Raw genomic sequence first — 14,523 nt, forward strand, 5'->3', positions numbered from 1 at the left:
TTCCTTTCCCTCATTGATCTTCCTCGTTGCCAAACATCACGTTCTTCTCTAGGAACTAGACCCTCCCTACAACATGCCCAAAGTATGCAGGAGGAAATGTTTCCATCCTTGCTTCTAAGGCGCTCTCTGACCACACTTCTTCAAGACAGCTTGGTATATTTTTCTTAGCAGTTCAGAGTCTTCTCCAGCCCCACAGTGCAAATGCATCCCTTCTTCTTCTGCCTTCTTCATTCAATGTCCAACTGGCTTATGCATAGAACACCCTGAAAACACCTTAGTCATCAAAGTAACACCCCAGCTTTTCCATACTCTTGAAGCGGTCTTGGGCAGCAGATTACCTAATGCTCTACGGATTTTGATTTCTTGACTGCTCTTTCTGTGGTTATTGATGATTGTAGATCCCAGCAGGACACCATCCTTGATAACTTACCATTTTCTCCATTTTTCATGATGCTAATAGCTGTTACAGTTGCGAAAATTTTAGACTTCTTGACATTGAGTCACCATTCCTACTGGATTCTGCAATCCTTGATCTTCAACAGCAAGTGCCTCCTCATCCTCACTTTCAGAAAGGAAGGATGTGCCACCTGCATATCACATGTTGTGAATAAGCTTTCCCAAACCCCCAAAGCCATACTATCCTTCATATAGTCCAGCACATTCCAAGTTCTTCTTATTAAAATATGTTCTGCCTTTTCCTGCTTACCATGAGTCATAGCTTATCCATAAATGAAGATAAGACACCATTCCCACAAGTTTTACCAGAGTCATGTAACCATTTCCAACTCAACTCCAGTAAATCAGCTCCTCTTCAATCATATGTTAAGTGCATAGCACGTGAAGGCCCATCCTCGGCACTCCCTCAGACAAGCTCCACTTCCAGTTGTTAGGGTTCAGTGTCTGACAATGCTGTGAAGCTAGGCAAGCTTTCAGCGCTCCTTCCTCTGAGGTGGGGAGCCAAGTCTGTCTGTGTTGTCTGTCCTTAGTCTGGAAGCTCCACCCAAACCTGTTCACTTTGGGGTACCCTGCTGGCCTTTGAACTCACAGTCCCATTGCTTCTAGCAACTCACAAGCCGCCGCTGTGTGATAACCTGGCAAACAATGGTGGTGCCAGTCATTGGTCACCTTCAAGAACAGGAAATTTGAACCGAAATGTAATAACTTCCAAATCTACCACTTGGGAGAGTAGTCCTTTGTTTCTTCTCTGTTCCATCCTTAAATCCAACCTAATCTTTCAGTTCCCTTAATCGGCCACAGGTGTTTTGGACATAAGGTTCATTTCGTAAGGTTTCCAAATCACACCTTTCTGGTGTGGCCTTTGAAGGATGTGGTGTCCCTCAACCGAGCAAAGTCTAAGGCCCAGCTTGTCTTAACACATGTCCAGGATCACCAAGGACTGAATAGAAATTCAATCATAAGTGCCTGATGAAGAATGTACTAGAGGGTGTAATGGCCCACTGAGGGTCTAAAAAAGTATTTTTAAGAACTGTATGTACCCAAGTATAAGCTAACCCGAATATCAGCTGAGGCACCTAATTTTACCACACAAAAATATATTAAAAATGTGCTGAAAAACTCTGATTATACACGAGTATATACAGTATTTTGTTTTTCTCGAGTTCGGGTTTCCCCACCAAGAGAAATGAAATTCCCTTCTCTGAGACAAAGATGCCTACCCCTGCCATCTCTGGACTTGGATTTCCATTAGGATTCACTGAGCACCCTTGTATCAATTTGAGTCTATGAATTTTGGGCGACTCTGGCACAATGCTTTATGGCAGGAATTTATTAGTCTTCTCCCTCTCCCAACAACATGAGAAACAAACCCCACCTGAAGTGAGATCTGCTCTAAAGAAGTGTTTTGTAGCTGATGGTGCCCGGCTATCAAAAGAGATAGTGTCTGGGGTCTTAAAGGCTTGAAGGTGAACAAGCGGCCATCTTGCTCAGAAGTAACAAAGCCCACATGAAAGAACACCAGCCTGTGTGATCATGAGGTGCCAAAGGGACCAGGGATAGGCATCATAAAAAAAAAAATTTTACCATAGTGAATGAAGGGGTAAGTGAAGAATGGAGACCCAAAGCCCATTTGCCAGCCACTGGAGATCCCCTCCAGAGTGGTCTAGGGGAGGGGATGAGTCAGTCAGGGTACAATGTAGCACCGATGAAGAATACAGCTTTCCCCCAGATCCTGGATGCTTCCTCCCCAGCAACTACCATGATCCGAATTCTACCTTGCAAGTCTGGATAGAGCAGAGGTTGTACACTGATTCATATAGGAGCTGGAGGCACAGGGAATCCAGGGTGGATGATACCTTCAGAACCAGGGGGTGAGGGGCGATACTGGGAGAGTAGAGGGTGAGTGGTTTGGAAAGGGGGAACTGATTACAAGGATCTACATGTGACCTCCTCCCTAGGGGACAGACAACAGAGAAGGGGTGAAGGGTGACGCCAGATAGGACAAGATATGACAAAATAATAATCTATAAATTTTCAAGGGCTCATGAGGGAGTGGGGAGCGAGGAGGGAGGGGGGCAAAAGAGGACCTGATGGAAAGGGCTTAAGTGGAGAGCAAATGCTTTGAAAATGATTAGGGCAAAGAATGTACCGATGTGCTTTATACAATTGATGTATGTATATGTATGGATTGTGATAAGAGTTGTATGAGCCCCTAATAAAATGTTTTAAAATATTTTAAGTATAAACAATAAAAAATAAGTGTTTTGTGACATGTGAAAGTAAGGGAGTGTTCTATATACCTTAAGCATTGGACAGGCACACTACCTCATTACATATCATAAGAGACTGGACGATTACCATTGGCTAAATTAATTATATTATGAGATAGTTAACATTTATTGTGCCAACCTGGCTGATAAACACAGGTGGGGTTAATTGAAGGGCAGAGAGATAAATGGCTCGGTGAACCTCACCTTCCTAGTTCTCAGGTTTCTTGCTTTCTCATGGTCAGACCAGGGTACAGCTGCCTAAGCCAGCTCTCTGCTTCAGTTGGCAAGACTCACTTCCTACAAGACATCCCTGAGGAGAAGCCACACAGATATACCCCAATGCAGCCCTGGATGCTGGAGCAGCAGTGTGGAGACCCCTGGCAGTACTGAGATGCTTACACACTCACTGATTTAACTTTCCTCCCTGCACTCGGTGTCATTACGTGTGTGGAGGACTTTGTAGACTGGTTTCAGACATATGTGCTAATATTGGACTTATGGGTTTGGGCAGCACTGGGTTGGTATGCTTTCTTAATGTATACTTACCCTTTATATAAAACTCTCTCTTAGCCATATGAGTTTCTGTGGATTTGTTTCTATAATGCACGCAGACTAACACATACTAGTAATAGAATGAACATATGTCCCTAGGGATTACTCATAATATTGTGTGATAAAATAAAAATTCTGTCTCTAGATTGGACCAAGGTCATAGTATATGAATATATTTTTAGTTCATATTTAATCATAAAACCTAATATAAGAAAGTTTACTTTTTATGATGTGTCCCTTTTTTATTCTTGCTCTCAAGAAAACATCACTGAAGATAAGGGTGCTAAAGTGTGTTTAAGATATCAAACGGTGCCTAGCTATCAAAAAAAAAAGTCTGAGGTCTTAAAGGCTTGTCTTAAAAGTAGCATCTATTTAAGTGACATGTCAGCTAACTCTTCACAGAAGCAGCACAGTAAACTGTGCTATCCAAAGTTTGCAAATAATAAAATCCAAGACTAGAGGAGGAAATTATTTGAGAGCTTAAATTCTGAGCACCTGGTTCACAGTAGGCTGCAGATAAAATTGAAACCTCCAACTCCACTTGCAGAGTCCCCAGGTGGATTAAGCCATCAGGGAGTCCCTTCTGACCATTTATTAGGGATGTGAATGTTGCTGCCTGAAAATTTAACATCTTATCATTTGTTTCCTTCTTTGAGGCATTTTACATTTGTGTTGGTTTCTATTATTTTCTGGATTTCTGCTTCTTTTTATTTTGTGGTTGCTGCTGTTTGGCTTTTGGGGGTAAGCATTTCTTTACATGAAATCTAGACTAGATATATCTATAGAGATAGTACTAGATAAGTAGATTCCTAAGATTATGGCAGCATACATTGGGTAGGAACTGGGGAACTAATAACAATAAATACAAGAATGAAGAAAGTATTATAAAATTGTAGTCATGATTGCACAACACTTTTAAACATGTTTAACCTATTGAATTTTATCTTATGTGAATTATACATCAATAAAACTGGTAAAATATATATTCAAAATGAGTGAGTAGGTAAGTCAGAACAAATGTAGAAGTTCCTTATTGAGCCTTACCTTACTGATAGAAAAGACTAGAAGCAAGCACATGGAGCAAGAAAAAGATATTGTGAGAAAGAATCATCTTCCAGGGTTTGTTTAATCACTTCAAACTTATGTAACATTAATAGGAAAACAGGAGTTATCCTTAGGTTAGACATTTGCAACATGGGGATTAAATGAAATGTTTGACTGGTACTCTTTTCGGATCTAATATAACTATTTTGATTGAACATGCATATCGTTTGTTTTACATTATTTTTATTTACTTGGCTTGGTATAGCCTATTTATTCTTGAAATGAAAGGACACGACTTAATAGTATATACAATTCCTCAAACCAGTTGGCCTTGAAGTAGATCCATCCCCGGTCTGTGGGAGTCAGGTGCACTTGAGCGGACCCCAGCTCAGAGTAACTCTGTGCACCACAGACTCAAACACTGCCCACTTGGGCATCCCCATGCTGCAGCCACTGTGTCAGTCCATCTTGACGGGAGTCTTTTTTCTCCCACTGCCATTCTCCTTGATCCAGAACACTGTCCTCCTCCAGGGACTAACCCTCCTGAGAACCCGTGCAAAGTTAGTCATCTCGAAATGATGTCTGGCCATTCTGGTTTATAAGGAACACTATGGCTCCGCTCCTTCCAAGACAGATGTGTTCACACATATATGTCACAAAAATATAGTCCTTGAGACAGCAAGCTGTATGTCACACAAATTGCCCCATGTAATTCCAGAGAGCGTGTTCATCTGCTCCAATATTATCAAGAAGGCATCTAGGATGTACATTATGCTTCTCAGTTCAGGAAGACGTTTGACTGCAGTCAGAAGAATGCCGCACAGGCAGGAGTTAGGGGTTTCACTTAAAATGCAGGGAGTTGTCAATAAAAACTCAGGGGGTGGCCAGGTACCAGTGGTGTATCAGGGCAAAGCAGAAGTATTCTTGGAAATGAAATTCATATCTGAAGTGTAGTGTCATATTTTGATATTATTCTCTATTTTTATCTTCAAGAAGGAGCTCTTCTGTTTACTTCAGATTTTTGAATGATAAAAAAATAGTATATACAAATAAAACAGAGGACTTTAGGTAAAGTCTACGTCAGCTGAGTGGATTATTTGCTTGTGTTTTCCATAAGTAGGGAGACAATTCCAATGTATCCCTAAAAAGGAGCGCTGTATTTGAAATGTTTCAAAAAGCAGTGCTAACCAGAATCCCGGAGGTACGCAATGTTTACAGAGAGTGTTACATTTAGAAACTTGGCAATTTCTTCTAACAGAAGCGTAGGCAAAGGGGCATGTGTATAGTGTCCATTACTTGGAACTTAAATATGTAGTCTATTTGCCATTCTGTCGAGTGTATGACAAGGAATTTACTGAAGCATATATCATATGACAAGATATTTTACTTTCTTAAAAAATGGTTGTTTGCGGGGCATATGGGGTGGGGGGAAGACAGAATTTGGGAACGGAATCTTCTTTAAAGCTGTGATTTAACTAGCCAGTTTCGCTGGCACACAGCAGTCTCAATTAGAGTCAGGTGAAAGCTTTTTATTAGCTTGTCTCTTTGGATTTTGAGGAAATACTCTCTCCACTCCCATCAACACATAAATTAGCATTAAATTATTTCAGTTTCAATTTAGCATCAATATGTTTGAGAAGGTGATTCTTTTGGAGTCACTCATTCAGCCCCCATAAATCCATAAATCACGCACACACATTTCAGCGATCAAGAGCAACTTGGCGAACTCATTTCCATGCAGAAGGCTGAAGCCTGAGCATGATGCAGTTGGACAGTGGGCTGCAACCGTTATTTGAACAGACTCCACTGAGGGAATACATTATTTTCATCTTGGAGTGGCAGGGTTGCACATCTTTCGTGCTGTGCCTCACCTGGTTCTTGTTATCACACCCTCCGTTATTCTGTAGCAAATCACGGCAAATGGAGAGGGCTTTCCAGTGATGACATTCAGGCAATATCTCCTGATAATAAGGATGTAACGCTTGCCGCCACAACAAATGTGCTTCCAGCTGGTATTTCTTCCGTGTTGTTGCCCGCCGTTTCGCTCATTACCTTGAGACGCAGGGAGCTTCTTATATGGTGTGACAGGTGGACGGAGATTATCTATCCCGTGATGCACTTTTAAAATGAAGAATAGCCCATCTAACGTGTGTGAACTTGGATGGGCTTCATTCTAATTTTCTGTATTACTGTGGTAATCAATCTCCCACAATTAGCAATGTGTCAGGTCTATCATTGACATTTAATCAGGATAATTGCCATCTTAAAACAACATGAGAATCAATTTTTTTTTAAGCCAGTGAGTCAAAGACACGATTTCCATAAGTTTACGCCAGTTTCAAAATTTTATTTTTGGGGGTGTTTGGTTGTTTTCTTATGGTGTTAACCTTACTTTTATGGTGTTTTCACCACTGCGCTGTCTTTGGTAACTCTGGGCCCCCTTTCTGAGCTTGAGGCCACGATGCAGCCTTGCTGCATCACTAACCGACAGTCTTTGAGGGAAGCACAGATACTGCTGGAGGCAAAGGAGAACACCGACCATCTATCAAAGCTTTGTTTCAACCTGACAAAGGCACCCTTTGATCAGCAAATCACAGAAGGGAAGGGCGCTGGTCTGTGTTATATGAAAATGACAGGGAGAAATAAAATAAATCACGCTGAAAGTCTGGGGTGACTGCATAGTTTCATTGCGCTTATTTGAGGTTGGGCAGAAGGAGATGGTGACTCAATTAATAAACCAAGACTATGCAATCCCAATTTGTCGCTGGTTACTGTCAAACTATCATTTCTGTGTGCATTCAAGTATATCCACAATACTGGGTTCTCTGGAAAGATGTGCAGAAGAATACACACACACACATACACACACACACACAGCCCTTTGTGGGTTATGTAGAGTTGACTGTGGAAGGACTGAATTGAACTTGGAGGGTTGTTCAGCTTCACTTCCAGCCTCTAAAAATTATTCAGCTCACATGTTATTCTGACTGCGTCGTCTGGTGCAAAAATAGATGTTGCTGACTCTGTGCTACTTGATGAGGTGCTATCGGTCCCAAGTAGCAGAGTCCATGCTGATTGCTTGGTGAGTAGTCAATTGGCCATTCAAGGCATCTAAACCATTGAGTGCTAGAATTAGCTACCTGTTTACTTCATTTTGTCTAATTTTGCCTCTCTTTTTAAAATATTTCCCATGATTTATCCTTCATCATTTCCTTGAATGACCTTTCTAAATTTAATGTGATGCCTGTGTTTGATGGGAGTAGACAGCTACTTATAGTGAATGGTTTGAACTTTTACTGACCTAAAATCAAAGGACAAAGCTTTGGTTGTAAGAGCTATCCTCTCTCTAACTCTTTAGGGTTATATGATTCCAGAGAAGTATGTACGTGACCTATAAACATGCAATTTATGGGAAGACACGACAGAAAACCAGCCTGTGAAGGAGTGTGTGTTAGAGGCATGCTTCCTAACTTGTAGTGGCCTTAACTCAGCAAGATTGAGTAGAAAAGACTTGTGATGTTTTGTTTGTTCATTTGTTTTTTTTACCAAGGGAGAGGGCATGGGTCCAGTTTTATGCCTCAGGTGCCAATGTCAGGAAAATAAAATTCAATAATCTAAACAGATTTGGAAAGATTTGTATAAACACAAATGATGTTTTACATAAGAGTTTTTTTAAATTGCTCTGAAAATATGGGGTCAGCAATTTACAATAGTAATTTTATGTTTATTTTATACTAATATGTGTATTAATTAATTAATCTGAGTATTAGTTTCAGAATGTGTTATAGTAGTAAGGGTTTGAAAATGTTAGGAAATACAAGATGGTTGGAAAATTGGGTGTCATTAAGCATAAAAGAACAATTTGTTTATTATATAGCAAAAACATGCCATTATCATGAAAGAGGAATAGTATAGGTTGAGAAAGAAGATTCATTAGTCACTTCCACTTAAAGATGACTTGATGATTTGGACACATTTTTTTAATGAATTTTTTACTTAGACATTTATAAGAAGTATGATATGCTTAGTGAGGTGGCTATGCATAGGTCTGCGATCAGCCTGGCCAGCAGTTGGAAGCAACCCACAGCTCCATGGGAGGAGCTCCAGGGGTGGGAGCTTCTGGGATATTTTTTTTGGGGGGATACTTCCTCATATTTAAAATGCCATAGAGTTCTAAAAAGACAAACTGATCTGTCTTGGAAGAAATATGGTCAGTGTCCCTTAGAATGGTAGGCCTTTGTCTTCCATCTTCCACACTTTGGAAATGTCAGGAGGTTCCAGCCCCGGGAAGGACATGGCACATGTAAAGCAGAGGGGCAGTGAAGCAGGAGAAGGCCCTCCATGGGTTGGATTGGCACAATTCCTTCATCAGTGGGTTCCCTCACAGAAACAACTCCGGGGGTGGCCCAGGACCATGCAGTGTTTCCTTCTGTGGTGCCCAAGGTCACTATGGGTCAGAGCCCACTGATGGTACCTAACCACAACAAACTCTGTTGGTAAGCGTTATTTGTGTTTATTGCTTCTTCTTGTTCAGTAAATTTTAAATGATGTTAAATGAGTGCATTTGTTTTGAAACCCCATATCTAACAGAAAAAATGTGGTTAGAGGGTCAACCACCTCAAAGGAACTTATACAATGGAAAACCTGTAAGCAACTATTATATTGCTAACTTACTTCCTGGTTCCCGCATTTCATCTTCCTTGCAAAATAAACCTAGAATGCTTTCTTGCCTTGGGTCTTTTCTATTTCTCAAAAGTGTGATGTGTTTATAAACATTATTGATTTACAAATTAGGTATTTATCAGAAAGCCTGTGAAAGTCACTTGCCCAATCTGATGGCATCGGAAGTTGAAAGTCTAATAAATAATTCAAGTTTTTTTGTTTGTTTGGTTTGGTTTGCTTTGTTTTCATTTTTCTCCCCTGTTCCCGTTAGTTTCTTCTCTTCTCGCTCTGGTTTGCTCCTATTTTCACCCTTCACCCAATTTAATACCTGCCTGCACCTGAGTTAAAATTTTTTTAGTTTTAAAATTTTCTTGTTTAGGGATTACTGAAATTGTGAAACAAATGTCAATGGGGAAATGAAATCCTGATGAAGAATAATTTTTAAAAAATAAAATTGTGACAATTATGTGGATTGAGATTAAATTGTCTTTGCTAGTTTTTAAAATAAATAAGCCAGAAAATGAGTAAGTCAAGTTTGTGGCATGACTAAAAAGCTTAGAGTGTCATGTCAAAAGGGGGTGAATTACTCAAATTTCTATACAAAATTTCTTTTTAAAAAATTGCATGATATAAAAGTCTCAGTTTTACTAAGCCTTTAAAAAACCCTCCTAACTTATTGCCACTGAATTGATTACAAATCATAGAGAATCTCCAGGTCAGCGTAGTAACCCTTTACAGGAGTAGAAAGCCCAGTCTTTGTCCCACAAAGAGGATGGTGGTTTTGATCTGCTGACTTTGCAGTTAGCAGCCCAAAGCTTAACCACAAGCCTCTGTGTAGTCTTAGAGAATGTTAGATATAGGGTTAGGAGACTCTTCACGTTTCTCAATTCTGCAAGCCTCTCCAAAGAAGTTTTATTCTCTCAATCTATTTACTCATCTGTAAAGTAGGTAGTGTAAACATTTCCTGAAGTGTTCATGAAACTATTGACTGGGTTACTGGGTGCGGAAATAACTTTTGGATTATAAATTGTATAAATGTCTGGGAATTGTTATTTTTGTTAAATTTGGTTTTAAGCTCTTTTTGTGGTTATCCTTGTATAGAAATTAGTCTTCTAAGTTTCGCTGAATGTAGTGTGTATTTCTGCAAGCTGACAAAGTGACTTCCTTAATAAGCCGTTAAATCTTGTCAATTCTAATTCATAACCACTTTCCAGGACAAGTAGAGCTTTCCCATTAGCTTTCTAAGACTGCAATGTTTATGGGTGGAGATGTCAAGGACTTTCTTTTATAGAGTAGCGTGGGGCGTCAAACTGCCGACCTTTCTGTTATACCCTTAACCAGTTTGCCACCAGAGTTCCTTAACTATTATCTGATCACAGTATAACTTTAATATTGATTTTATTTCTTTATATCACATGCTATAATTCTAAGTTGCTTTTGTTGATTTTAATGCCTACTTAAATTGAAGAAGAAAAAGACTCTTTACATCTATTTATGGATGCCTTGTTTAACTTTTTTTTTTTACATTTTATTAGGGGCTCTCATACAACTCTTATCACAATCCATACATATACATACATCAATTGTATAAAGCACATCCGTACATTCTTTGCCCTAATAATTTTCAAAGCATTTTCTCTCCACTTAAGTCCACTTAAGCCCTTTGCATTGTTTAACTTTTTATGATCAATTGAGTTAATCCATTACTTGGGTTTTGGGATAAAACGATGAAATCTAAACATACATGTCCTGTAAAAATTTGATGTCATATTTAAACTTTATTATTAAAACTTGCTTTGGAAGATCTCTTTTTTCTTGACTTATTTCACCATGATTTATGTCCGCTCACTTGTTCTGTTATGTTTAGAATTAGTGGAATAATTTATATGTCTTGAACTACATTTAGTAAAGATGTCTGAGTTACCCTTTGATATTATTACTGTTTCTAGCTATCTGCTTTTTTAAGCAGTTGGACTTTTTCCTATTAATATTACCATTTTTAAGAGTGATACATTTGGTATGTGTGAGAGTTTTTTTTAAATTATTTAACTTTTGCAAATGCAATCTTGTGCAAATCACTTACACTAGCATTGATTGTTACACTTGCACTTAATGTAGCATTGATTGCTAATGTGAAAACCAATTCGAAATTTTGAAGCAGTAATGATAAATAATAGAAAAACATTATTGAACAAGAATGTTGACTCATTTCATGCTTCAATACTCTTAGGCAAGCACCTAGCCGTCTATAAATTTGTCACACTTCATTTAATTGGTGTATATTTTCCCAACATTTAATCTGTCCCTCTAGTGACATAATTTCCAGCTGAACTGCCCTCTGAGGCATTGCTAAATTTCACTTTTCCTGCAAACTGCAACTCCAAAAGCGTGAGCCGCTTTATGAATCTTTCTTAGACGAGCGCTCTGTTCTGCAGTGTGAACACTGTGCTCTGCTTTGGTACTTTGGATTTTGACTCTTATTTCTCCCTTTATGTGTTTTCTCCTAGGTATCTTGCGCTCGTAAAGACCAGGTTTTATAATTAGTTTTACTCTCAACAGTGCTTGGCCCAGGCATAACTACATAGATCTTAAGTAAACCTTTTAGTAAATTATAGCACATACAAAATGAATAAATCTCTTCTTCCCCTTTTCTTTAAAGATCATTTTATTGGTGGCTCTTACATCTCTGATAACAATCAGTTGCATCAAACATATTTGTACATGTGTTGCCATCATCATGTCCTAAATATTTACTTTCTGTTTGTGTCTTTGGTATCAGCTCCTCTTTTTTCCTTCCCACCTCCCCTCCCTGCCTTGGGATGCCTTAATAAACTGTAGATTATTATTATTTTCATATCTTACACTGACCGCTGTCTCCCCTGGGGATGAGGGTGGGGGATATATGTCAATCTTCGTTATTGGTTCCCTCTTCCTCCTCTCATCCCCCCACCTTCCCCACACTCCTGGTATCGCTACTCCCCAAATGAATAAAGCATACACTTCAGCAAACTTTTTCTTTAATTAAAAATGCAGAGCAAGCACTGCCAGTGACTACAAAGATGGGAAAACATATTGATACTATACGTTTATGGATTGCTTCGGGTTTTCCACTTAATAACATGAGCATCAAAACGAACTCATTGATTAAACTTTGTAACTGAATCCTCTGAAATTAATAAGATGTTATGGAGTGGTGACAGGGAATACTGATGAAGCCTTTTATTTATTTTAATTCATACTGCTATTCTGGAAGAAGTAAACACAGAATTTCCAACTACAATGAGATCCTAAAAGGTCAATGATACAGTTAAAGTGTTAGCCTGTGTTGGAAGTTGAAGGCGCACATGAGCAAACCCAGAAACCCCCAAAAAACAAGAAGAAGCAAGCAATGCTCATGTAGAGTTGGCAAAACTGTCCCCGTGCAAGGAAGCAGGGTGTCATCACCTTCTCCTGGGGAGCGACTAATGGGTTCTAAGGGCCAAGCCTGTGGTGAGCAGCTGAGCACTTTACCCCCTGCGGCACCTGATCTTGGTGGTGAACAACTGCATGGTTTATGACAATGTCGTTGCCACTTGGTATTTGTCAATCCTTAGGTAGAAGGGTGTCTTTCCCTTCCCCCCTCTCCAGGGCCCTTCAAGTTGATTGGACATGATTATTCCATAATCAGATAACTAAAGGTTTAAAGTGGTGCTGCTGACCTTTGGGAGGTCATTTATCTTTGAGCCCTTTCTAGACTTACTCCACATTTCCCCATTCATAGCTACTTGGAATTAGGGGCTTTCTTTTCTTTCTTTTTTCCCTTCTTTGATTAGTCTGGTTTTATGTAAGAGAAAAAGGAGAGGAAATAGGAGGGGGAAGAGAAGAAATAGGAAGAAAAGAGATTCTTCTCTGTGAATATTTCACTCCTTGGCATGTTGTAGAGTCAGAAGCTTAGTCATCAAGAACAGTAATAGTTGGCCTGAGACTCTCAAATAAAAAGTAGGTCGCTATTCCATTGGCATGCCTATTTCGGCCCTTGCTTTTAGCACGAGCTAAAGCTAAGTGATTTGAAATGTAGGTAGGTTATTTGACTATGTGAAGTGGAAATCCTATAACCATCCTCCCTAATGGAATTCCTTTGTTACAGAATAACACGGGTGGATTTTTATGTTTTCCTATAAAATACATCAAAGTATCAAGGGTGGGATAGACATAATCCGATAGCTAAAAATATATCAATTCCCTATAGAGTTGATTTGAAACCTAGTGACCCTTTAGGACAGAACAGAATTACCCCCCGGAGTTTCCAAGGCTGTGCAGATCTATGGACGCAACTGTCACATTTTCCTACTGTGAGCAGCTGACGGGTTCCTGTGGCTGACATTCTGCTTTGCAGCTAAGCGCTTACTCAGTACACCACGAGGGTCAAGAGAGCATTTGTCACGTTTGTCAGTGCATATTACTACATACTATGTTATGCATGAGTTATCTCTCTGTAGAACCACAGAAACTAGAAAGCATCTATGCTGTGAAGTTCTTCTGGGTATACTCAGAGAGAGAGAGTCCCTCCTGGGTTGACAGTTCCATGAGCTAAGCAATAAGATGTAGAATAAAAAACACTTTCTGCTATTTGTTAACAGCTTGGGGTAATGACATACACTTACAAATACACAATTGGGTGAAAGGAAATGTTTTTTGTTTGTATGTGAGGCCAAGAGTGCAACTAATTTTAATCTAGTGTAACTACTGGGCACCTCTTGCAGCCCTTGTGACACTGTGTGGTAGGTGTTCGACTGATAACCACATGGTCAGTGGTTCAAAATTCACCAACCACTCTGCGGGATAAAGATGAGGCTGACTGCTCTCACAGAGACTTCCACTCTCAGAAGGCCTATAAAACCTTGTAATGAGCCCAACTCAATGTTATGTTACTGATTTAGGTTTGGTTTTTACCATATGGAAACAACTTGCTAAGTGTTCAACGCTCAGCATGAGCAACAAAAATACAACCACGGTTTAGGAGAGGAGATGGGTCAGTCCGGGTGCGAGGTAGTACCAATGAAGAACACAGCTTTCCCCCAGATCCTGGATGCTTCCTCCGCACAACTACCATGATCCGAATTCTACCTTGCAGGGCTGGATAGGGCAGAGGGTGTACACTGGTACATATGAGGGCTGGAGGGACAGGGAATCCAGGGTGGATGATACCTTCAGGACCGAGGGTGTGAGGGGCAATGCTGGGAGAGTGGAGGGTGAGTGGGTTGGAAAGGGGGAACTGATTACAAGGATCCACATGTGACCTCCTCCCTGGGAGAGGGACGGCAGAGAAGGGGGGGGGGAGACTCTGGATAGGGCAAGATATGACAAAATAACAATGTATACATTACCAAGGGCACATGAGGGAGGGGGAGCGGGGAGGGAGGGGGAAAAAAAAGAGGACCTGATGCAAAGGGCTTAAATGGAGAGCAAATGCTTTGAGAATGATTGGGGCAGGGAATGTATGGATGTGCTTTATACAATTGATGTATGTATATGTATGGATTGTGATAAGAGTTGTATG

This window comes from Tenrec ecaudatus, chromosome 13 (assembly GCF_050624435.1).
Source record: "Tenrec ecaudatus isolate mTenEca1 chromosome 13, mTenEca1.hap1, whole genome shotgun sequence".
NCBI classification, from domain to species: domain Eukaryota; kingdom Metazoa; phylum Chordata; class Mammalia; order Afrosoricida; family Tenrecidae; genus Tenrec; species Tenrec ecaudatus.